Source organism: Canis aureus, chromosome 30, assembly GCF_053574225.1.
Source record: "Canis aureus isolate CA01 chromosome 30, VMU_Caureus_v.1.0, whole genome shotgun sequence".
Lineage (NCBI taxonomy): Eukaryota > Metazoa > Chordata > Mammalia > Carnivora > Canidae > Canis > Canis aureus.
Window position 1 is genome coordinate 37,588,770 of NC_135640.1, and position 26,984 is coordinate 37,615,753.

Sequence of the window (26,984 nt, forward strand, 5' to 3'; positions counted from 1 at the left end):
TGACCATTTGGTTCAAGAGCCAACGGCATGTATGTGATACACAGAGAATGTCTATTATATATGCCACATATTATATAATATAATAATAAATATAATTTATTTTTTAAGATTTTTTTTTTATTTATTCATGAGAGACACAGAGAGAGAGTCAGAGACACAGGCAGAGGGAGAAGCAGGCTCCATGCAGGAAGCCCAATGCGGGACTCAATCCCAGGACCCCAGGATCATGTCCTGGGCCAAAGGCAGATGCTCAACCGCTGAGCCACCCGGGCGTCCTTAAAATAATTTTTAAAAAGAGCCAGATTTGCCCCTGTTCTTACAGTGGCCTGTCAGCCCCCTTGTGCCTTTGTGATGGGCTCCCCTGTTTCTCTGACCTCATCTCCACTCTGCCCACACCGGCTTCTCACCACCCTGCAAATTTGGGAGGCCCTGGTTGTTCCCTCCTTCTGGAATCTTCTTCCCCCAGATAGCTGGTGGCTTCCCCCACCTCCTACAGCCTTCCTCAAAAAGGCGCTCCTGCCGCTATCAGTCACTCCATAAAATCCTAACCCCTAAGGTTCACTATCTGCTATTCCCACTTCATTTTTCTTCTTAGTACTTGCTTCCACCCAGTGGGGCGTTTCCAGTTTGTCCTATTTTTTGACTGTCCTCCCCATCCCACCCCCAGGGGGGATAGTGGTTGGCAAGTAATATGTATCTGTCAACTGAATTATGAAAGTCTGTGACAAAACAGAAGGGGGAAGGGTCCGCTTTTGTTTCCTGGTTGAAATTCGTGCTAGGCAGGAACAAAACAGGTCCTATTCTAATCTTCTTTTCTCAAGTCCAAATGCTAATGGCTTTGATTTTTGAATAAACTAAATTTAGTCAGAGACATTTTTTTTATAAATTTATTTTTTATTGGTGTTCAATTTGCCAACATATAGAATAACACCCAGTGCTCATCCCGTCAAATGCCCACCTCAGTGCCTGTCACCCAGTCACCCCGACCCCCCGCCCACCTCCCCTTCCACCACCCCTAGTTCGTTTCCCAGAGTTAGGAGTCTCTCATGTTCTTTCTTCCTTTCTGATATTTCCCACTCATTTTTTCTAGTCAGAGACATATTAAATCATTTTTCTCAAGTAAGTTATACGTACTCCAGCTCATAAATAGGAGGAAGAATGTGGGTGACATTTCCAACACTTGGCAAAAGCCAGCCAAGGAAAGAACATATAGGAAGATGTCCTGAAGCTCTAGCAATGTCTTGCACACGAAGGATTCCATCTTGCAAAATTACAGCCACGAAATGCTTAGAAAAGTTTAAAATACTATTTAAATAGGATCTGAAAAGCTTTCTCAAAAAGAGTTTGTGGAAACATGATTGATTTGGATGCCTTTTCTCTTTTTTTTTTCTTTTTCTTTTAGAAATAAAATAATAGGAGTAGCTTTCTGGTTAAAGCATATGAGTAAAAAATTGAGATCTTATTTGGTTTAAGAATATTTTCCAGTTTGTATCATTATACATGGTGCCTTCTCTGTAATATGCCTATTTTTTTAAAAGGCTAAAATCACATGTAGTGGGCAGATTCCATTTACACCAAGAACATCTGCACTTATTAAACCCTGTATGTCCCTTTTGAAAATGGTCCTTTGCCTTCCTACATCTTCCATTTCAACCGAATTATTTAAATCCTCATGAATAAACAGATGAAGAAAAGAAATACAGTGAGTAGGCGTCTATTTAGAGTTAATTTCTTGGACATTTCTAAGCAGCAGGTGACCTCTGAACATGCTGACCATTCGTCTAACAGCGGAGGGCCCCCAAAATCCTAATTCACCCTCAATGGTTTGCTGGTTCTTATCTGCATAAACACCATGTTCATCTCGTCAACTGCATTCCAAGCACACAGGAGGGCTGGTGTGGTAGCAACACTGTCTGGACGTGTCCATCCAGGGCACCCTAGACGCCAATCACCTTACTTAACACTATTTAGTAAACTCTCAAATGAGACTGAGCCATTCACTGCCATGGGCTTAAGACGATCACAGGCCTCTAGTTAGATTTAGTTTCCAAAATAAAAATTAGCACTAGCAACTTCTTTTCAGCCTATTGTTGATGCAGTGATAAGAACAGGAAATCCGATGGTCTCACCATCATCAGAGTCATTGCATAAATTTATTGCTTGGGAGCCAGTTAGTAAAGCATGCCACGTGACCACATTCCATGGCAGTGAAAAGCTGTCCTTGCGGAAAGCACAACTCCCCTTCCTTTCCTGTTTGCAGTGGGTTGCTGGTCACTTTCTGGAGAGCGTAAGAATCCTCCCCCAAGTAGCTCTGTCCCCAAAGCACTGACATCAGCAAACACCAGCAGGTAATGTACCGCAGACTGGTCGTCTTCTTGTTCACCATACAGCCTGGCAGGCAAGAACATCACTTTGTTTTCCTCTCTCTCTGGTCCATTCCCACCAACAGTCACCACAGTGGACAAATGGCTGGCCTGGTTGAAGCAGTGAGAGTGACAAATGACCCTGAAGTCGCTACATTCCTTCTCATCAAAATGGCAGAGAAGGAGCTCTACATGTGCAGTTCGCTCCCAAAAGAGGAGAAATGATCTGTCTAGAAGGGGAGCCCATCCACACCCAACAACAGGCTTGGGTTCACCAACATGGCCAGCCCTTCTAAGCTCTGCCGACCAAGCTTCCTCAGGACACAAGATCAACTCAGAACCCCGATATCTTCATCACTTGTTCCTGCCCTCTGGGTCAAGGTGTTTTAGAAACACAGAACCATGGGCTTTTGGAGCCACTCAGGACTTTGGAGCTCACCCCATTCTGTTCATCGGAGAAAGGAGGAAACTAAGCAAACTTTTCCTCAAAAAATCCCTGAGGCATTTTTCCCTCTGGTTTTATAAGCAATGGAAGAGGACCAGCTAGAAGTGCCTACACTCAGAGGCCAAAGCCCACCTTCCTTTCTGGCACCCTCCTCCCTCTCCAAAGTAGTACTACACAACTGATATGTAGAAGGAACAGCTTTGACCCTTTTCCATGGGTCCATAGAAGGAATGTGACATAAAAGCATGGGTGCCTTGGCCAAGAAGATGTAGGCAGACATCTACTCTGGAATTCTGGGAAAATTTTACCCTCCTAAAATAAGCCCCGCCTGTCCATTGTGACATCATCCTTATTGCATCAAAATCAGATGCGAGGTTGCAGGTGGGCAGCCATCTCAGGACCAATCAGATGAAACCAGTTTCGAAGGTGGCAGAGCAGGAGCTAGAAGGGGTCTGGGTCCAGGACTACTCCTGTCCACACTGCTCCTTATGCAAGACACACACTCTGGGGGAGACAGGCTGACCAGTAAGTAGGAGAAAAAACACAGAGTATGCCCAGCTTGGCCCCAGCAGAGTGTCTTTTGGTTGGGGAACCAGCCTGCCCAAAGGCATTAACCTGGTCTACCATATGCTAAGATTCCTGGGACAGGGTCTCTCCGGGGGAGGCCTGAGGTTGTCCACCTCGGCCTATGACTAATGGGTAAGTGTGTATCAGAGGTGACAGACACATCAGCAAACATATTGCTTATTTATTAAGGCAGGGATTACATCCCAGCCTAGCAAGTGGGTTTTCAGAGCTGGCATTACTCAGCATAACAAGAAGCAGAGACACCCAGAAGTCGCAGGTATGCACTTAATTTCGTACTTTACTAAAACAGCTGACAGAGTTTCACTGACAATACCGGTGCTTCCCACACACCTACCTCCGCCTCGTCAACAGATAAAATGTCAGCCATGTAAATTAAACAGGTGATAAATGATCTAACTGAATGTAATGATTATCTGAGCAAAATATCCTGATTGACTTGTCACAGAGCCTACAAGTCTTCTGGTTCCTATCCCAAGGGTGTAGCCACTGTACGTGTGGAAGGCACCTGTTCAAAATGCAGTAGAGTCCAACTCTGGCTCCGACATTTACTGCCTGTCGAGACCTTTATGATGCTCATAATGGCCCCAAGCCTCAGTTTCCTGGTGAACAGAAGCCACCTCAAAGGTAGCTGTAAAAATACTGAGACAAGGTCTGTAAAGCACCCAGCATGTAGAAAGCCAGGTAAGGAAATATATATTAATAATGCTATGAAATCATAATGTTCACACCAAATGATGGCTGATAATTAGAATTATCTGTGCTGCCTTCTTTCTTTGGGAAAAAAGTCCCAATTTATAAGGACTGCCAATTTCTATGGTGCAAATGTGCCCACTGTGGCCAACTTCCAGCCACCAGCGAGATGTCACTGAATGTGGAGTTGGGAAGATGTGCATACAGTCAGCAATCATGAGCTGGAAAGAGCTAGCAACAGCTCGCTGCTGGCTTGAGCATAGTGGCCACACTCATGCAGCTTCTCCTGTGTATGGCTTATACCTGCCACACAGTCGGCACTAAGAAACAGTTAATGGATGAATGAATGATTGACTAATAAGGTACTAAGCTATTTTCATCTCTTAATAATTCGGCATACATTTGAACTGAGACTTAGAAAACAAAGTTTTGATGAATACTAACTAAATCAGGAGGGAATACCTTAAGGGCATAGGCGGGGGGCACAGCCAGAGCAAAGAGGCTGCTCTCCTACTATCCAGCACCACCCTAGGGACACAGCACATGGTCAATAAACATCTGCTCAATTGGATGGAACCAAAGGAGGCTCCAGAAAGAAATGAGCTGTAAGTTGGCTTGGGAAACACGCAAACTATAGGAGATGTATTAGGCTTCTCCAGAGACACAGGATGTGTGTGTGTGCATGTGTGTGTGTGTGTGTGTGTGTGTGTGTGTGTGTCTAAAGAAATTTACTATAAGAAATTGGCTCACATGATTATAGAGGCTGAGAAGTCCCAAGATCTGCAAGCTGGGGAACTAGGGAAGCAGGCAGCATAAGTTCCAACCCAAAAGCAGGCAGTCTTGAAACCCCCAAAAACGTTCATGTCTCAATTCAAGTGTAAAGGCAGGGAAAGACTAAGCTCAAGGCAGTCGAGCCGGGGAAGTTTCCTATTACTCATGGGGGGCGGGGGGGTCAGGCTTATTGTTCTATTCAGGCCTTCGACTGATAGAATGAGGCCCACCCTCATCAGGTGAGCAGCTTTACTCAGGTAAAGGGTTCCTTTCGTCCAGGAACACCCTCACAGTGTTGAGGCGCCTGTCCTCTCCTCCCTCATTTATATTGTAAGTGCTGCCTTGAGGAAACACAGCCTAAGATGCTGCTCAGTTAATGGAGGTGACTCTTTATCTTAAATCCAGTTCAGCTTCAATTTCTGAAATTTCCTAACCACCAAAAGGTTCTAAAAAAGCCACTATGCAATGCACCAGCAAACTCCCCGGGGATCCCCAAAGGAAGCGACGTGATGTTCCTCTCAGCAAAAGTCAAGCTGTGCGTCAAAATTTATTGACAGAGACAGCACTTCGTGAACCCCCCTGCCTGAATTTCCAGCAAAAAGACCTAAAGCATCGAGTCCCATTCTGCTTCTCCAAATCCACCTGTGAGTGACCTCCACCTGGGGATGACACAGTCTCATTAACAACACTGTGGTAAATGTCATCTACTCCCTCGTGAATTTTGGCAGAGATGACCGACCTCACATTCTTCCCTTTCTAAGATTCAGTGGTACCATAAATACGTCTAAAACAGATAAGGTTTCATAAAAATTCCTCTGCAAAGAGTTGCTTATGAGGGACCACAGGCCCTCCTTGCCTCTGGCACGGAGTCCATGTCCTTTTGCAGCCCTTGCTCCAGCCACAGCAGATCTGGAATGGACATCTAAGGAGGGTCCCTCAAACCAGCCTGTGCTCAGCCTCCCCTCAGACCAAAGGGGAAGGACAGACCACTGCTCCGAGCTGGGAATCCCCTACACGTTGCAGTCCCCGGCTGACATTTGAGGAGGAACATTTTGTTGGATAAGTGTAGATTTTTCTTTAAAAGCATACCCACACCTTCATTTTTAATGCTCAACGGATTTTCAAAAGAACAAATAAATGTAGCAAGTATACACTTTAACCTCCTTTTCCACCAATTCCCCTCCTGATAATGTTCACTGAACTAATTCCCCTCCTGATAATGTTCATCAAACAAGAGATAGAGACGGTGCAAGTCCTGCACTCATTTCTTTCTTTCTTTTTTAAGATTTTATTTATAAGGTATCTCTATGCCTAACATGGGGCTCGAACTCATGATCCTGAGATCAAGAGTCGTAGGCTCCACCAACTGAGCCAGCCAGGGACCCCATACCCATTTCTACTGCACTTAGTCACCGGGAAAGCTTCTATTTCATGCAGCAATGCGGAGATTTGTTGCTTCCTAGAGTTTGCCGAGAGTCAGCTGCTGAGGGAGTCCAGGGAGATGCCCCTGTCCAGAGCAGAGTAAGGATAGTGAGAAAGGAAGGCCCTGATTGCACCCTGTATGGACACCATCCATGGCAGCAGGCAGAGGGGAGGGATACCAGTGGCATGGAGTCAGCCCAGAGACATGGTAGGAAGAAAAAAGGGAAGTGGACCTGAGGCCACCTATGCTGGGCACAACTTTCGCTTCCTTGTCGATATGGACAGAGGATAGTCTTCTAGAGAGAAGACAGAGGCTTCTAGAACATCACTAGTGAGACTAGAAAGGATAAGGACACATAAAATGAAGGCAAAGCCATTGGGGGAAACCCCCTGCAACAACCCAGCCCCAACCAGAAGCTGGAAGTAAGACCCCCCCTCGTGGGAGTTGCCTTGAGTCGTGAAAGTGACCTTGCAGCCTTTGCAAAAACAGGGCAGGAAGACGATGTGAGAATAAACAGATTAATTCAGGAGAAGGTAAGAATGGAAAGCAGCAAACGTCGGAATCATAAACTGGCAGAAGCATGCATGTCCCTTAAAATCACAGCTGATGATGAAAAAGTAACATAGATGGATCGCCAAAAAGTCACTTAGATCTGATTGAATCTAAGAGACAATCCTTGGCCCCAAAGCAAGAGGCTTAGTTAGTGACATTTTAAATCACCATAAGTATAAGGTGGGCAAGAACGAGCAAGTTCTCGGGGCACCCTGGTGGCTCAGTGGTTGGGCATCTGGCTTTGGCTCAGGTTGTGATCCTGGAGTCCGGGGATCAAGTTCCGCATCAGGCTCCCTCTGCGTATCTCTCATAAATAAATAAAATCTTAAAAAAGAAAGAAGAAAAGGAAGGAAGGAAGGAAGGAAGGAAGGAAGGAAGGAAGGAAGGAAGGAAAGAAAGAAAGAAAGAAAAAAAGAAAGAAAGAAAGAAAGAGAGAGAGAGAAAGAAAGAAAGAGAGAGAAAGAAAGAAGCAGCAAGTTCTCTCATTTTGGGACAAAAAAAGAAAAGAAAAGAAAAAAGAAAAGAAAAGGAAAAGAAAAGAAAAGAAAAAAGAACAAAAAGTCTTAAAAACATAACAATAAAATGGATAATACTGAGCCCTTCAGAAAATTCTTCCAATAAAGGGCAATGGTCTATTGGGGATGTAGCTTTGCTGTCACCAGCACACAAAAACAGCGCCTTCTCCGCAGCAGGATGATACCCAGGACCACCCAGCACTGCCTTCCCCTGAAAAATCAGAGTACATGGAGATTTTTTGTTTTTTTGTTTTGTTTTGGTTTTTGTTTTTTTTTTTTTTTTTTTTAGAGTACGTGGAGATTAAGGTGGACTGATGAACTGAAGTGCGTTCTGGTTCCCCCCTGCCACTCACCAGCAGCATGACGCTGGCCAAGTTATAATTCTGTGCCTTATGTTTACAACTATAAAATGAGAATTAAATCTATAAAATGAGAATTAAAACTATAAAATGAGAATTAAATCTTGATTGTCCCAGGGGCCTGGGACAATCAAGTGGGTCACTGTGCATTAGCTCAACCCAGCTCCGAAAATTTAGCCAGCACTTAATAACTCAAGGGCAGTATCTGAAGAAGGCACTGAGAAGGACCCTACAATATGAAGAAGATGTAATTCAACAAGGGCCATGCAGACCACTTGGTCTGCTAGATATTCCAAATCAAATCAAATTCAGGCTTTGTGATCCGTTGCCATCCTCTCCCCTGGCTCCTTCCAGGATGGCATCAGTGACGGACCAGGCCCTTTCCCATCCCCCAGGCAGCCCAGATGCTAGGCTGAAGGTATTTCAAGGGCTCTGGCTTCATGAGCCAAAGGGATCTGGAACTGTGGCCACATACCTGGTGTCCAGGGAGCCAGAGAAGAGCCTTGGCCACTTATAAACGACCTCTCCAAAATGTGGCATTTCTTTGTTCTCTCCTCCCTCCCCCCACTCCCTCTCCCACTTAATCTCCCTGCAATGCTAGCCTACTTCACTACCTTTACAGTTCACTAAAACTGTGACCCTTAGTCTTCCATGTAAAGAAAAAAATGGTGCATGAGATCTCCTGGCAAACCTAAGAGCATCACTTTTCCGAGATTCTAGCTAATGGGGACAGCTCAGGAGGCCCTACATGATGTACCAGGTGAATCTATTATATTTCAATCTACATTGCCTGACACAGTTTATGGGACCAGAATTTATTACCAGCCTTATGGCTTCATAAATTAGCTAGTCAAGCTATTGTCCCATCTCCGTGCGCTGTTTTAGCCATGAATTTATGGTATTCTGGCTTAAAGTAGCATCATTGCCATCACTTCCCAGTACTGGGAGCATTAATTTTATCCTGAGATATAATTCATCACGGTTATTATGAGAATACCAACATAAACAAAAGAGGAAGAAAAATATGTAGGTTATGGTCTAATTGCCAGAACCAATCCCAAAAGGAAAGGGGACACTTGATAAAGTTTGTAATCTTTGGATGAGTCTTGAGTGTGCTTAGCGTGATTCCAACTCAAAAACCTTTACACACTTGAATGGGAAAATATACAGTGAAAAGCCCGTTGAAAATCCACAGAGCGCCAGCCAAGCAAAAGTGCTGTACTCTGTCAGGATATCTGGGCTGTGTTCCCTCTGTAAATCAGCATTTTAAGTGTTAGATAAAGAGAATCCATAAATCAGTATTCTATTTCCTCAACGTGACCTGGTGTCTTCGGCAAGGATCTTCTGCTATTTGGCTGTTTGGTCTGGTCTGGTTTTATGTGGTCAGTTGTGGGCTTGGTTTGGTTTAGGGGGTGGAGAGATCATACGGCCTAAAAGCTATGATTTGTTCTTCTGTTCCTGCTCATTACTCCAAGGACTAAAACTGCTGCCAATTCAACTATCCTGCCCACGTGTGCTAGCCAAACGGACCTCTGGCTTGTAGCTGCAGAACCCCGGTGCATGCCACAGTTCTGCAGCCAGTGGGTGGCACAGTACCATCAGAAGGCACAATATCACCACTTGAAAATGACCAAAAAAAAGCGAACACTGGCTTTATTTACTTTAAAATACAGCCTACATTGTCTCATGAGTAAGGAATTGATTTTTAATGCATTAAAAAAATAGTCAAAACCATTAAAATGTTCCCATCATCAAGATTTTAAGGATGCCAAAAGCAGCTGGCATTATCAATGATATCTCTGTAGGGAAAGAGCATGGATTTTGGAAATAGAAAGATGTGGATTCCAATGTGGACTCTACCACTACCCCGTTTTATCCAAGGACAGACCTTCTGGTCCCCAGACTCTGGGGCTAAGTCAAGTTTCCATTGCAGAGTTGGGGTGGGTGCATGGGCAGCAGCCTTAGTAAATTTGGCCTGAAAACAACAGGTCTAAAGAGCTTGGAAAGGAATCCAGGGGTGCCCGGGTGGCTCAGTCGGGTAAGTATTTGTCTTCGGCTCAGGTCATGATCCCGGGGTCCTGGGATCGAGCCTTGCCTGAATCTCCCTGCTCAGCGGGAAGTCTGTTTCTCCCTCTCCCTCTGCCCCACCCTCCACATATCCTCTGTCTCTCGCTTTCTCTCCCTCAAATAAATGAAAAATTGAAAAAAGAAAGGAAGAAAGAAAGAAAAAAAAGAGGAATCCATTTGGCAGCTACTCAAATACACTCGTCTTTGCTTGGTTAGAAGGACTTTAGACATACTCCAATACACTCGAGGGGTGAAGAGTTGAGGATGACACTGAGGATTTTCAAAATTTAAGAGGGCACAGATTACTGGAAGAATAAGCATTAAAGATGCCCATTCAGTATCCAAGTGAAATGCCAAGTCAACAGTTGGATATCGGAATTTGAGAATGGGGGACGGTCAGTGATGGAAATATGGGGAGTCATTGGCACACATGGGGAGAACTGGAAGCCATCGGATGAATGAGGTCACTGAAAGTAACAGACTAATGCCCTTCTGTGATAAATAGATTGAGGCAAGTTACCGTGGATTACAGTTCCAACTCTTAGCTTTCCTCCCTCCTGTAATAGGATAATGCAATTCTTGTGGTCTTGTGACTTGTTCCCCACTTCCAGTGGCCAAGTATACTTGCCTTTCCCTTAGCTTTGAGCTTGGCCATGTGCCTCACTTTGACCAATAAATATCGGCAAAAGTGTCCTCGTGCCACTTCCAGATGGCAACTTGAAAAGGAATGATAGATTTTTGCCTGCTTTTAAGCTACCTCCCACCGCCATGAGAAAAGCATGCTCCAGAGAGCTGCTGCCTCTTCAGTGTGGGACCCAGGATGGAGCTCCATGAAGCCCAGCTGACCCCAACTGAGCTGCATCTGAATGAGAAATAAATGTTTGCTATTATAAGGCACTGAGACTTTAAGGGTTGTCACTGCAGCAAAAACTGGCTAATGCATAAGTGAAACCAGTCCCCTAGTATATACACCCAAAAACCAACATCAACCTACCTCAAGGATGTTTGGTGCCCCCCCACCAAGTCTAATAAGAGTTCCAGGTGGCTGTACAAGGTCGGCCCGACTCCCTGCATGGAGCCTGCTCCTCCTTCTGCCTGTGTCTCTGCCTCACTCTCTTTCTCTGTCCCTCATGAATAAATAAAATCTTTTTTTAAAAAAAGAAAAAAACAAGGTCAGCCCGAGATAAGACTATTAAATTGGTTCAAGTTTACCTCTGGAACTTCCAGACTTTGCTTAGGTGTTCTCCACCTCACTCCACATGAGTGAGTGCCTTTCCAAGTGAAAACCTGCTCTGAAGGAGAGCTCTGACATGAGTCATTGTGGTAGCTCAGTTAGACAAATATTTACAGGATTCATGAGCCAGCAGAGCTGCTTACATACAAAGGTGAACACAAAACAATCTTGGCCTTTGGTGAGCTGACATCCAGTCTGCTCCTTACTGAGGGCAATGGGAAATGATGGAGACTGCCTTCAATCTCTACATAAACAGGTGATTGTTCTGGAAGGGAGCCTGACCCAGTGGCCTCAAGGACTCTAGCTCATGCCCAGACTGCCTGGGTGCAGCCCCAGGTATGCTGAGAAGACGGGAGCACATCCTGGCGGATGCTCCTCAGCTGTCACTATCCACTGCACCAGGCTGTCAGCTCAGTAGGGGCCTGGATATACCCCTCATTTCAACCAAAATCTGGGCTCTTCACTCTCCATAGTCCAATGCAACTCACCAAAGGGCGTTCTTCTTTGCATTCTGAGCCAGATCCATGCAGAAGATTGAAAGCTGGCTTGCAACTAGGAACCTGAGGCTCTGCTACTCTCGAGCAAAAGGCTTCTTGAGACTCCTTCAATATCAAATAGCTAATACATGCACGCATGCAGGCTTGCACACCCACACAGGTGCACACACGCACAGGCAAAATGAAGCAAACAGAAAGGAAATGAAAACAAAGACTCATTTCTCTTGTAGTGCAGACTGGCTTAAAATGTAGAGAACAATAACCAAATTTAAGGCTTTGGTAAAATATCTCTGAAAAGCTCATCACGCTCAAAATATGAGTTCACTTGTCTCTTCACCTACCGAGTAGTGGTTGCGGCTTCTGTCACCTGACAGTAACATGTTCTGTAGTATTACCTCACAGAAGGGCTCTTCTGTGTCTTAGCTTATTTTATACATCATCACAGGAGCAGAGAACCAAAGTCCTACACACCGATGCACTCCTCTCCCCTTTCAGAAATGAAGCACATACGTTTCTTTGCACCAACGGCAATCATATGACATATTTCACCTGCCTGGGAGAAATTAAATTTGAAATGAATCTGTGTATTTGGGCGCGTTGCCTTTGACACACAAGCAACATCATTCCATAAATAAAGGGGGCAGCACTAAGCCTCAGCCATCAGATCTCTTAAAGGACATCTCCACTGTATCTTTGATAAAATACAATTCAAATGAGTCATTTCTTCCCAAGCAAATTTTTACAATAATTTCTTAAAGCTCTCAGAGTCATAGTAATCACATATCAAATAAAAACATTCTTGAGATGTTTTTCATTTTCAATAGTGAAACTATTTATTGAAGCATCTCGGGTTTCTTTATCCTTCAGGCTGTATTTAAAGCCTTGGAGAAAAGTTCCAAGTGAGGCCAACAATGTCACTTGGAGGTCCTCGCTCCTACTTTATGGGTCATCCTTGGTTATTCCACTGCCCATCCTATGGTCCAGCCTCGCTGTACCACTGGCTGCATCCAGAATGCACCAAGCACCGTGGCTACACTTTGCATATAGTTCTCCAAACCTGCCTCCTACTCATCCCAGATAACTCAAGTCTGCCCTTTACAATCAATGTGTGTACCAGACTGTCTGGGAAGGCAGCCCTGTCCCCTGGGCAGTCTTGGTGAAATACCCCTTCCCTGGCTCCTCCTAGAGCACCCGCCTGCCCCCATCCTCCTGTGGAGCTGGGAGCAGAGCTCTGCTGGATGGCTTTGAATCTCAGCTCTCCCACTCACTAGCTGTGTGCCCCTTGGGCCACGTAACTCTTCTGCCTCTCAGTTTCATCATCTGTAAAATGCCAATAATGAGTACCCATTTGATAAAACTGGGGTAGTGATCAGACATTTTAAGAAATGTAAAAGCACTGGGGGTGCCTGGTGGCTCAATCAATTAAGTAAGCATCTGCTTTTGGTTCAAATCATGATCCTGGGGTCTTGAAATGGAACCCCGTGTTGGGTTCCCTGCTCCAAGGGGAGCCTGCTGCTCTCTCTCCCTCTGCCCCTGTTCCTGTGCTCTCTCATTCATACACTCTCTCAAAGAAGTAAAATCTTAAAAAAAAAGAAAAGAAAAAAAGAGAAGAAAAGAAAAAAGAAAGAAAAGAAAAGAAAAGAAAGACATATCTCCAATATCCAGCAAATATTCTGGCACATGGAAAACATACTTCAAGAATGCTGAATGAACAAATGAATGAAATAAAAATATATATCCATGTATATTCACATTACATTCCTGCAACACTTCCCCCAAAAGACAATGTGATACCATAACTGCTTCAAAGAGGAAGTATGTTATTTCACACATCAATTCACCAACATCCTCTGAGGATTGTTTTTAGAACAGAAATAAATTCTATGCATACCTTATGGCATGAAGCTATTGCTTTTAAAGATAAAGGCATTCTCCAAAACTACTGACGTACTTCACCCAGAATATTCATTTTCAGCACTACAAATTCATGAAGGAAGAATGAAAAATTGAGAAATATATAAATTTCTCTCTTAAAGATGAAGGTTTGAAAAACATGGCCAACAGACTCATGAAAAGATGCTCAACATCACTGGACATCAGGGAAATACAAATAAAAACCACAATGAGATACCACCTCACAACAGTCAGAATGGCTAAAATTAACAACTCAGGAAACAACAGATGTTGGCAAGGATGCAGAGAAAGGGAAAACCTCTTACACTGTTGGTGGAAATGCAAGCTGGTGCAGCTACTCTGGAAAACAGTATGGAGGTTCCTCAAAAACTTAAAAATAGATCTACCCTATGACCCAGCAACTGCACTACTAGGTATTTACCTCAAAGGATACAAACATGGTGATTTGAAGGGGCACCCACACCCCAATGTTTACAGCAGCAATGTCACTATAGCCAAACTAGGGAAAGAGCCCAGATGTCCATCAACTGATGAATGGATAAAGATATACATGGAAGATATATAGTGGAATGTTACTCAGTCACCAAAAAGAATGAAATCCTGCCATTTGCAAGTACATGGAACTACAGGGTATTATGCTAAGTGAAATAGTTCAGTCAGAGGAAGATAAATATCACATGATTTCACTCATGTGGAATTTAAGAAACAAAACAGATAAACATAGCAGATGGGAAGGAAAAATAAAATAAGATTAAAATTGAGAGAGAAGCAAACCATAAGATACACTAAACTCTGGGAAACAAACGGGGTGGCTGGGGGGGGGTTGGGAGAATGAGGTAACTGGGTGATGGGCATTAAGGAGGGAACGTGATGTGATGAGCAGTGGGTGTTAGATGCAACTGATGAATCACTAAATTCTACCACTGAAACTATTTTCAAAAAAAAAAAAGAAAGAAAGAAACGTGAATTGATTAAATAGGAAAAAAAGATATATGATCTCTTAAATTATCTTGTAGGAATTCAGCAATATTGAAAAACAAAATGTAGTCTTCCACTATGTAATCTCACAAAGGATGAGATTAAAAAAACAAACCAAAGACCTCAAAAACAAGAAAAGAAAAAAAGAAAACCTTAGTTATTTGTTCTGCTTATACCATAAGTTTTGAAGAGTTGCTAATCTTTTAAAGACCATGTGGCCTCCCCTTATATTCACCACCTTGTTCTCTGGGAAAGAGGTTAAAATATCCTGTAAAGGAAGCATATTCTGTTAAGGTGCTAAATGAGGAGACTCAAACAGTGAGCATTCCCTGGCTCAAACAACAGAAGGCAAAGCGTGCCCTCAGACTGAGCAGAGGGTGAGACACTGCTTCCACAAAGCCAAAAGGAAAAAAAAAAGAAGCCCTAAGTCAGCTTGCCGCTGGAGAGTTGGCTTCGGGATCTAACTTCTCTTGGTTTTCACATCAACACTTTATTTTTGAATAGGTCTGTGATAAAAGCATTGCTCCTGCAACTGGCTGCTTTGTTGAAAGCAAAGTATTGTGCACTTAATTAAATAATACTGCTGGCATTATGGTGACTGTTCAGAATAATCTTACGAAAACTCATCGAAGTAGCCCCCCAAAAGCCCATTATAATAATAATAATAATAATAATAATAATAATAATAATAATAATATTTGAAGCTCATTTGAATAAATGTGTTGAGCAACAGACTGAATTCTGAGTCACCTATGACTCTTCTGTAGCATTGGTACTCAGAGTGTGGTCCGTGGACTAGCACCAGTTTGCAAAACATCCATTCTTCAACCAGGATGAGGGAAGGACACAAACGGAGAAGGGTTTAGAAATCTTTACGTCAAAAAAAAAAAAAAAAGGGAAAGTAAAGAAACTTTTACAGCAATTTGACATCATTGTGACATCCACTGTGTGCTCAGTGGACCCGTTCCTCTGAACAGGGTATAGGTCAGCTCAGAAGTCACATCATGACCCAATGTGGTCATGCACTGGTAGGGTCATCTCATAATGCATGACATTTTAAGGTTACTGTGTCAAGAATAACCCAAAAATGTATTTAAAAATGAGAAAAAGTAAGCATATAGTTATTTTTGTAACTTGCTACTTTTACATCTTTTTAAGTTTTATCATCCTCTCTAAATGTATAGTTTAACACTGCAACTAAATAAGGAAAGTAAAATTTGTATTATTTATTTACAACTCCAATTTACTGATAGCCTCTTTTTTTATGTACTCATTTTTTGGAGACAGAGAGTGAGAGAGGCAGAGGCAGAAGGAGAGGCAGGCTCTCCACAGAGCAGAGAGCCTGATGCGGGACTCATTCTAGGACCCTCGGATCATGACCTGAGCCAAAGGCAGACACTTCACCAGCTGAGCCACCCAGGCGCCCACTGATGTCCTCTTTTTGGTCAAGAGAAGACACATCTATTCTGAATGTGACAATCACAGTAAACCAAACAATGACAAAGAAACTGCTTTTGAAGAAATTAAGATGAGAAAACTTTGTATTTGTTTTACCTGGAAGGATGATCCCTCATACAACTGAATTCCATTTTGTGGCCATAATTGATGGCGAAGTGCTACACACACTGCGTGTCATTCGAAAAGATATATTGGCAAATGAAACAATGAAACAATGAAAGTGTAAGCATTATTTTACACAGAAAATGGTTTCTAAAAACTCAAAGATATATTTGCAAGAAATAGCACTAACTGAAAAGCAACAGAAGCAAATGTCCAAATTTCATACTTAAAAAAAAAAAAAGATTGTTTTTGAAGGCTCCTTATGAAGCGGCACGAAAGACATAAAATTGCCCAGACATTAATGTAACGGTGCATCCAGTAAGTCTACTTGGAAATACTGGGTGAATCTGTGACCAAGAAAGGGTTGATCAAGTATCACTTCGCAAAAATATGATAAATATTATGTTTCCAGTGGGGGCTGCTTGCAGAGCCTCAATGCAGGAGGCCAATCATGGACGGCTGCCCTGCTAAGTGACATGTACTTGAGCAGCACTCAGCAAACTGCTTCCTTGCTTGAGAAAGCCCTGCCACAATGTCAGCTGAGCAACACGCCTGGTGACATAGGACATGAAAGTTAATGCATTACCTTCAATACCCCTGTTTTTATTTTTGAAGAGTTACTTATTTGAGAGAGAGAATGAGTGGGGAGGAAGAGGCAGAGAGAATGAGAATCTTCAAGCAGACTCCCCACTGAGCATGGAGCCCAATACAGGGCTCGATCTCATGACCCTGTGATGTGGTCATGATCCGAGTTGAAACCAAGAGTCGGATGCTTAACCGACTGAACCACTTAGGTGTTCCTATATTTCTGTCTTTATTATGTGATCTTATGGAAGATGAGCGCAAAGGAACTCAGTGTTTCCTAAGAAACCAGTTTTTTCCAGATTTTTAAAGATGTGACTCGCTCATTTGTCTGACTTAGTATTTTTAAATATTCTAACACTCTTATGCAAGGAAGAGATGCAGTGCTTCTTTAACGTATGTCTTTATATAATGATGCATCGTAGAGTCTGGAAATATATAAAACAAGATAATGATAGTGGCTAACTCTAAGGACAGTTACAGGGAGCTTTTTTCCCCCCTCCTTTGGCTTCTCTGTATTTATAACTTTTTTCTACACTGAATTATACTCATGTCATAAAGAAACAAAAGACCACAGAGTCAATAAAAGGGTTGCATGAGGTCAGCCATTTAAAAACAATTCTCAAGAGCTTTGCCCATCTAGGGGACCACGTGAGCTGTCAATTATGGATGAGCCCCATACACTACTCAGAACCACAAACTCATCACTCTGAATGTGATGACCTCACAGCTGAGGAAGGGGTCAATTAAAACACACAATGGCCCTGACCAGTAGCCACCTGCACACCCACAACTATGGGGCCAAGCAAAGAGAGTATTCATCCCTGGATGTGTCCATAACAAGACAACTGTGAACACAGCAGGATCGGCCATGCCAATCGAGGAACTCAAAGAACGCTGTTTCCTTCTCATAATAGTGGGGGGCCCTCCTAGGGGGTATATAGCACCTCACTGTCCATCCCCACTTCTCTTCTATCCAGCTCCCCACTTCTTCCTTCCACTTGCTTCAGGCTCTCAGAATAACACCTGTCGTGCTCCAGAGCCAACCAGGCTCAGTCAAGCATTTTTACACAATTTTTTAATAATCACTGCATTTATTTTTTTCTCCTTTATCAAGAGATACAAAAAAAAAAAGAGATACAGAAAGGAACAATATACAAATTTTGTGTATAAATGTCATCCAAAGTCATCCAAATGTAATCCAAAGCCTCCTGTCCCCAAACTGTCCCAAACTGATTATTGTTATTGTTGCCTTTATCACTATTAATGCTAAGAAGGGACCTGTTTTTAGGTAGGTAATATTTACAGTTTGCCAGTAAAATTCCCATGTTAAGCACACAATTCACAGCATCCCACAGCCCCTGGAAACAAGTATCTAATGCTCACAGATGCCTGTTTATAGAGCTTTCTAGTTGGAGGCAGTGAAATATACACTCCTAGATGAGAAAGTAGAAGACCAAAATCCCTCCATCTCTGCTCAACCTCCACGCAGGTAAGCTGAGGCCGATCAGCCACTCTCTCTGCACCTAGCCCAGAGGCAATGTTAGCTGGCTTTGAGAATTGATATATCAGGTCTCTATGACCTCCCCCCTTCCAAGGGGTTCTCATCAGAGCCAGAGCAACAGGGCAATGTGTAGTTATGGTTCATTTCACTTGCAAATGACAGAAGAGAAGTTGATTTTTTAAAAAATAATAATGGCTGCTTTTAAAAACAAGCTACCCAACTTAAAAACGGGCAAAGGACTTGAACAGACATTTCTGGAAAGCAGACATATAGCCAACAAGCACAAGAAAAGGTCGTCAACGTCACTCATCATTTGGGAAATGAATATCAAAACCACAATGAGATACCACCATTTCGCACCCATTAGGATGGCTACTATCAAAGTGGCAGAAAGTAACAAGTGTTGGTGAGAATGTGGGAAAAAATTGGATCACTTAGGCATTACTGGTAGGAATGTAAAGTGGTATAGCCACCATGAAAGGATGCATGGCAGCGCCTCAAACAGTAGAATTATCATATGATCCAGCAATTCCGCTTCTGGGTTTATACACAAAAGAAGAGAAAGCAGAGAATCAGACATATTTCTGTACATCAATGTTCGCAACAGCACTATTCACAACAGGCAAAAGATAGAAACAATTCAAATGTCTAACAATACATAAATGGGTAAACGAAATGTGGTACAGACATAGATGGCATGTTATTCAGTCTAAAAAGGAATGAAATTCTCATACATGCTACATTACAGATGAACCTAAAAGACATTCTGCTAGGTGAAATAAGCCAGACAAAAAGACTGCCCCAACTCCAGCCATCACATCAACAATCCATCAGGTAGGAAGGATAAAAGGAAAGAGAGTGCACATTCTTTAAATATTCTATGTCGTACGACAGTACAACTCAACAAGATGACCTTTTGAGTTCCCTCTTGTGATAAGATGATATAAGAAAAATAGCTCCCCTAGGGGCACCTGCATGGCTCAGTTGGTTAAGCACTGACTCTTCACTTCAGCTCAGGTCATAATCTCATGGTCACGATCTCAGGGTCATGGTATCAAGCCCCACCTTGGGCTTGTGCTCAGTGAGGAGTTTGCTTAAGATTCTCTCTCTCCTTCTCCCTTTTCCCCCTTTACCTGCTCACACATGTGTGTGTTTGCGCACACTCTCTCTCTCTCAAAAAAAAAAAAAAAAATAGCTCCCCTCTCTGAACACTGATGGTGATTTAGGCACTGTACCTGTACCTTTTCTCTGTTGCTCCTCACTCCTGCCTAGAGAGGTACAGACACCCTTGTCAGCATTTCATAGATGAGGAACATCAAGGCCAGGAGCCTTGAGCCATCAGAAAGGGGATGAATGCTTTTAGCATTAAAAACATTGTCCTTTGGGGGCACCTTAAGTGTCTGCCTTCAGCTCATGTCATGATCCCAGAGTTCTGGAATGAAGTCCTGTGTCAGGCTCCCTGGAGCTTGCTTCTCCTTCTCCCACTCCCCCTGCTTACACTCTTTCTCTTTCTCTCTCTCAAATAAATAAATAAAATATTTTTTAAAATTAAAAAAAAAAAATTCTACCTGGAAGTCCAACCTTCCCTTTAGGGATACTACCTGGAGGTTGTACAGGGCCCTTCTGCTCACATTCTAGTGTCAGCACAGTCACATGGCTGCACTCTACTGCAAATGAAGCTGGGAAATGTGATCTTTTTCTTGGGGAGCATGCAGGAATTTTATTACTGAGGATGAAGGAAGAATAAGTATTGACAGACAGCAAGCCATCTTTGTACACATGAAAATTACCTTGAAAGTTTTTTTTTTAACACCAAGCTGAAAATCTTCAAGGTTTCATAGGATCACATGCAGAAAGGGGGAGCTTTAGGAAACAGCTGTGACCCAGTAAGTACTTGCTCCTTTGATGAGCTCACTTTGCAAAACAAAGAATCCAGGGATGTGCCGTACAAAGACCCTTATTCACCACACACCTATCCAAGGAAGAAAGACGTGCAGGTTGAGAATTGAGAAGCCCAGCAAAGAAAAGGAAAAGGAAAAGGAAAGAAAAGAAAAAAAAGACGAAGATAAAGGATGCCTCATCCCAGCCATTTCATAGAATTTGAAACATGGCAAGAAAGCTCTTATAATCTGGCTGCATTCAGTGCTGGCAGAGACCAGGAAGATTCATTGGCACATTCCTAACATTTCAGGTGGGGACATGTTTTCTTGATCCTGGACATCCAACCCCCTCAACTACGTGAGCATCCTGCCCTGGAGAACAAAGATGTAGCACCTTCAAAACATAGGGTTAGAGTTCCCCACACTGTGCTTCCCATTAAGTCTGTCTTTGCTTAAATATTTCACAGGCTGAGCACACGCTCTCACATATTCATTCTCACAGTTGAGAGAGAGAGAGAATGGGAGTTCCTATGAGTCATAGAAAATTTGGTTTTTAAAAAAATGGCATCAGGAAGAATCAGTAACACTCAACGCCCACATGTCTCGTCTCTTTAAAGCACATTGGGGGAAATTTTGCTTTTAGTGGTAACTTAACATTCTGTTGCTGCTATATATGTCATTTGCAGCAGAGACAAAATAACTAACAGCCTGGGAAGACTTTTATAGCCTGCCCATCCTTTTTAAGAGATGGCGTGGTCCCAATTTTGACCTCCTTTTTACTACTCTCCTTTCCTTTGGACAAAATCCATGTAATCCCCAGTAATACTAGAACAACTGTGTTACTGCGTATGCACACCTGATTCCCGTGCCTTTTCCATCCCCGACTTTGGCAAAGATCTGTTCGTAGAGGCAGAAAGCCCCTATACCCTTGTCCTGACCTCGTAGTAGCCATGGCCCTCATCCCAACTCAGCCCTCCTGGCATCTCCTGTCTCCTGCCAAGGCTACTGCCTCAAGTCAGGAAGCACTGCAGACCTAATGCCTGCAAACCAAATCCCATAGACAGTTCGAGGGTGTGCTTTGCTTGGGAAACCCAGCTTAAATGGCTTCTGTCTGATTCATCACTCCACCAACACGACACTACACAAAGTCATCTCTCGAGTTCTAAAATGCTTTAAACCTTCCCTTAATTTTAGCATTTATTACCCAACTTACATTACAGCTTTTCATATATGCCTTATCTCTGAATCACACATTCTAGTTTGTCCAAGACAGTCTTAGTTTAGCCTGCCATCAATACAATTCTTTTTCTGTCTTCTTTCTTTCCAGTTTAGAAGAGAAATTACACAGACACCCAATTCACCACCCAAATTTGTCTGTGACCTCCTTGATAACCAGACTCTGTCCTGGTCACCTTGCCATTCTCCAAGGACCTGCATATAGCACCTGAGCCAGGCAGGTGCACTGTACAAACTTGTTGAAAGGAAGAAAGGAAAAAAAGAAGGAGGGAGAGGGGAGTAGAAGAAGAAAGCGCTCTCTCCTACTCCTCTTGCTCAAAATCCAGTCATGTGTCCAATATAAGGAAGAGTATTTGAAAAAACTAGTTGATGAGGCACCTGGATGTCTCAGTTGGTTGAGCATCAACTTTTGGTTTCAGCTCAGGGTCATGATCTTAAGGTCCAGAGATCTCAGGTCAGGCTCTGTGCTTAGCGGAGAGTCTGCTTGAATTTCTCTCTCCTTCCCCCTCTTCCCCTGCCCCCTTGAAATAAATAAATAAAATCTTAAAAATAGAAAAGAAAAAATAACTACTTGAAGAAACAGCATTCTCCCACACTGAAGGTGTGCTCCCATAGGGAAGGATAAAACACAGTGGTTATGACATGAGGCTCTGTAGCTGTATGTCCAGATTCAAATTCTGGTTCTATCATTTACTCTTTATATGACTTTGAACAAACTGACTAACCTTTCTCACCTAAATTTCCTTATGCATATAATGGATGTAGTAAAAGTGCTCCCCATATACATGTGACCAACAAGCATATCACTGGGCATCAGAAAAGTGCATGTCAAAAACACAATGGAAAAAAAAAAGAAAAAAAAACACAATGAAATACCACCTCACACCCACTAGGATGGCTATTATAAAAAATTTTTTTTAAGAAACTGATAATGGCATGTGTTAACCAGGATGTAGAAGAATCTGGAACCCTTGTGCACTACTGGTGGGATTATAAAGTGGTACAACTGTTATAAAACACAACTGTTATAAAACCTCCACAGTATGGAGGTTCCTCAAAAAATTAAACATGGAATTACCATAATATCCAACAACTCCACTGCTGGGTATATGCGCAAAAGAATTTAAAGAGGATCTTTCCTCTGTTCACCCATCTGTACACCCATATTCATAACAGCATTATTCACTAGCCAAGAGATGGAAGCAACTCAAGTATCAGTCAACAGATGAACAGATTTAAAAAATATGGTCTATACAAATAATGGAATAGCATTCAGCCTTAAAAAGGAAGGAAATTTTGTCTCATGCTACAACATGGAAGACATAAAGCTAGGTGAAATAAGCCAGTCATAGAAGAACAAATGCAGCATGATTCCACTGATGGGAGGTATCTAAAGCAGTCAAATTTACGGAGCCAGAAAGTATAATGGTGGCAACCAGCAGTAGTGGAGGGAAGAGAGAGGAACTGTTGTTTAGTGGAGACAGAGTTGCAGATTTGGCAGATGAAAATATCTGGAGATCTGCTTCATAACAGTGTGATTATACTTAACACCATTAAGCTGTACACTTAAAAATGGTTCGGATGGCCCACTTCATGTCATGTGTTTTTTACCACAATAAAAAATAATCATAAAGATGTGCCTTTCCATAGGCTGTTGTATGGATTAAATGGATTCACATGTGAAAAGCCTAGAACACTGGTTGGCACAGTCATAAATGTCATCTTTATTAATGAACCCACATCCTTTGTTCCACACTACATCAATGTGTAGAAATCCTTTTAGGTTTGGGGTCTTTTCTGTCTCATGTATTCTCACTTTTCTATCTCATGTATTACTCTCTAAGCTTTATTTGTCCTATCTACAAATTATTATTAGGTGTCCATCGCACTCAAATAAAAAAGTTATCACTTCCAAACACCACCTTGCCCGAAATTACTGAGTATTCATGGGCCCAAATCATTGAAAGTTAACTTAATTAAAACATGTGGAATATATCCTGTTAAAAAAAATTCTTATTAGGCCACTAAAAAATATCACATGAATTTTTAAGAAAAATATTATTTGCAACTTCTTTAATTTCATAAGATACAATTTGAAGTCTCAGATTATTTTCTTTGTCTTGAGTTTTTAATGGCCACCCAATTTATTGAATGGCAGGGGTCTGACTCGGCAGCAGTCGATGTCAAGAAAACACATGAGTGTTTTCAAAGGCAGTGTGATGGGTCTGTCCCGAATCTAACATAGTCAAAGGAAGCATTGAGCCCAGATCACAAAATGTAATGGTCCCTTATTTCTTAGGGACTATTCTGGTCACGACTTTCCAAGAACAATATGGGTAGAAAAAAAACAAATGTCCATAAAAATAAAATCAATATATGATAGCTCAAAAAATATTGTATAAAATGGGTTTTTAAAAAAAGCTAGTTGTGTTTTGTCTGCAAAAAAGACATTTAAGCAGATACGCATTTGAAATGTATGAGAGTCAGCCAAATATTTATCCATCCATTTGTTCGGCTTTAAAATTATTTGATAAAAATTCATTGAAAGATTTCTAGGAACTAGGCACCATGTTAGGTGTTAATTGTACCAGTCATGAGCAGAAACAGCCACCCTACTGTGTTATTCTAGAAGGCAAAAGTTGACATAATGATGGACACCATCTGAGGTCAGTATAAGGAAGCCCCGGCTGACAGAATGAGCCTAAGATGGGAAGGACCATTTAGGGAGGGGGTGATGTCCCCACCCTGGGACTATGCAGGTAGAGACAATATGAGCATTAGGAATGCCAAGAAGAAACTTCTACACTAGGTTCTAATGATCTGGTGTAGATAACAATCTACCTCTCCTCCAACTAGAAACACAATGAGCTCCAGTTTCAGAACACACTGAGTGGAGAATAATTTGGGTATATGATGTCCAAAGAAGTTTCATTTCAGTTCACCCTCTGAGCAAAGACCCAAAATGACTCAGACCTATCTGAAATCTGCAACAAAAATAATCAGCTCCCCTCTGCATGGAAGAGTATTGATGACCCATTATTAGAATCTCAATTTTGCTTATGATAGGACAGCATTCACCTAGAGGTCACACCCTCCCCTCTGAAACTTCATTGCAGCTTTGAAAAATATCACAAAGATAACAGCTAAAAATAGCTGGAAGCAACCAAGATGCCCTTTAATAGATGAACAGATAAGCAACCTACAGTATGTCCATAGCATGGAATATTATTTGGCCATGAAAAGAAATGAGCTATTGAACCACAGAAAGATGTAGAGGAAAGTTAAATGTACTAAATGAAAGAAGCCGTCTGAAAAGTACTACATACTGTATAGTCTAACTCTGTGACATTATGGAAAAGGCAAAACCATGGAAACAGGAGCGCCTGGGTGGCTCAGTGGTTGAACATCTGCCTTTGGCTCAGGGCATGATCCCAGATCCTGGCATCGAGTTCCACATCAGCCTTCCTGCATGGAGCCTGCTTCTCCCTCTGACTGTGTATCTGCCTGCCTCTCTGTATCTCTCATGAATAAATAAGTAAAATCTTAAAAAAAAAAAAAAAACCCATGGAGATAGTAACAAGGTTGGTGTTTGCTGGGGGTTCAGGGGAAGGAAGGGAGGGGTGAATAGGTGTAACAGGGGATTTTTAGGGTGGTGGAATTGCCCACTAGGATACTGTAATGATACATATATGGCATTACACGTGTCCAATCCTACAGAATAGACAACACAGAGTGAACCTCAATATAAATTATGTACTTTAGTTGGTAATAATGTATATTGGTTCATCAATATAATGAATGCATCACACTTTAAAAAAAAGAAATAAATATTTAAAAATTTAAAGACAATCTATGCTGAGACAGCAAAATATTAATAGATACATAGATAAATAGTAAATAAACAAATGAAAAAAAGTCATGAGGAAACTTCGCAGGCATGTCTTCCTTTACAGAAAAAAAATAATTCTCATTTCCAAAATCCAAAAACTATTGCAAAAGAATTCAATGTGGTATTTTCAAAGCATAATTATTGAGTATGAAATACAATGTGAAGATAAACCGCTTTGCATGTTTAGGTAAGGTCAACTGCAGGGCTGATAGCAAGCTGTGGGCGTCTGGAGTCACGTGATGGCGATCCCCTCGGACTGTCACCACATGTGTTCAAACGTGACTGACCCCAGCACGACTCAGGCTGGAATGAGAAACAGGATATGAGCGACCGGGCAAGGGTTCCCCTCTTTGCCAATCACCTGTCCTGCAACATTGGACAACTGGCTTTTACAGGTGTCTATTTTCCCAGGCAAGAAATGGACAGAATAGACCAGCTAGTAGTTTTCACACTGGTTCCCAATGGGAGAGAGCATCTGGGGACAGTGGGGGGGGGGGGGGGGGCGGACAGTGCAGGGCAGGAGCGCACTGGCTTCCACCAAAAGAGTTCCACTCTATTAGGAGGGGGTATTTATTGGGCTTTTCTGTACAATTTTAGTTATATAAAGGTCTCCTCAAGCTAAATAGTTCTTTTTTTTTTTTTAAGAGACATCTGGTTCCTTTTCCCTGAAGGTATTTGCTCAAGCCAAGGAATGAAGCACCTGTGAGTGAGGAGCAGATGAAAGCTGGAAACATAAAAACTTGAGAGAACCTTTTTTTCATTTTCAAGGGGATTATCGAGGGAGGAATGTACTTTGGCTCCCGTAAGCCCATCCAATATCTGATCTCCCACCTTGGCCACTGCTGCAGTTCTACAGGATGTCATCCAGAGTTCCAACTGCCTAAAGGAAGAAAGAATCCCATCTGGATTACCAGGGGCCCGTGTTTGGAGGGACCAGTGGGCACTATCTGGGTAATCTCCATACTCAGAAGGAAACAAATGTTTCTTCCAGGTTATTTACCAGGTAATAAGACAAACTAACAAAAAGAACAGAGGCAAATCCCCACGATGGTTTACCGACAAGAATCATGGACCCTTAAGTCATAAGAGCCCTAAATGAGGAAGGAAATAAAGCCACAGAGGGAAGATACTGCAGCATGCCATGCAATGGGAGGCACATCTGTAACCCAAAGCTGGTCCTGCCAGTGATGATCTATTCTAAGCAAAGATCTAAATGAAGATCCTTTTGCTCAGTCACCAGCTTCTCTTTGCTTGCTGGTTGGTGTAAAAAGCATCTCAAAATCCTTACCTTCCTGGACTTAACAGTGAAGGAAGACCCAAGACAACAGCATGCCTGGAAGGAGCCAGTTCAGCTGGAGCCTGTCAGCCCAGCGCCCCCAAGGGTCCTCCTCTGCCCTGAGAGGTCACCCAAAGTGTCCCCACCCCACCCAGAGAGGAGATGCCAGTCCTGCAGGGGAGCAGAGGGCAGTCTTATTGATAAGTACCTAGAAAACTAAGGCAACACCCACATCCCAGTTATTAAATCTGGGAAAAGAAAATGTCACCACAGCGCATCATGCAGCTCACCTCTTACATTTATATAGTTATAATAATGTTAGAAGTGAACATTAATCTCACTGACATTTTTGCTTAACTACTCTGGAAGAATGGAGGAATGGAGAATGGAGGGAGGGGAGTAAACTCAACTCTCCTCTTCCTTAATAGAAAATCAATAATATCCAGATTGAAAGCTCAAGAAGAAGCGCCAGGAGCCCAGGACTTATAAATATGGACAGAAGAACAGCCAAGAACAGCTAAGGGAAGCTGGAAGGCAAAGAACGAGCACTTTTCATTATAAGCCCCGAAATACCATTTAACTTTATGCATATGTATTATGTTGAGAAAAAAAAAACAGCAATTAAAGTAGAAAACTGATAAAGGACATAAGAGGCCTTCAG

At 42.4% G+C, this 26,984-nt stretch overlaps 2 long non-coding RNA genes across 13 annotated transcripts in view; both read left to right on the forward strand.

Annotated features, from left to right (window-relative positions):
* The window catches only part of LOC144301951 (uncharacterized), a 63,361-nt gene that overhangs the window by 22,952 nt on the left and 13,425 nt on the right, over positions 1-26,984 (forward strand). For 11 of the 12 annotated variants that reach the window (XR_013368886.1, XR_013368876.1, XR_013368875.1 and 8 more), the window contains 3 exons: positions 2,261-2,348; positions 2,450-3,333; positions 25,693-26,050. This is a non-coding gene — a long non-coding RNA (uncharacterized LOC144301951). The remainder of the gene's footprint in view (positions 1-2,260; positions 2,349-2,449; positions 3,334-25,692; positions 26,051-26,984) is intronic. The other variant, XR_013368873.1, reaches the window with a different exon arrangement.
* Positions 3,662-13,149, forward strand: LOC144301958 (uncharacterized). Its single transcript, XR_013368892.1, has 2 exons — positions 3,662-4,077; positions 9,182-13,149. It is a non-coding gene; the product is annotated as an uncharacterized LOC144301958 (long non-coding RNA).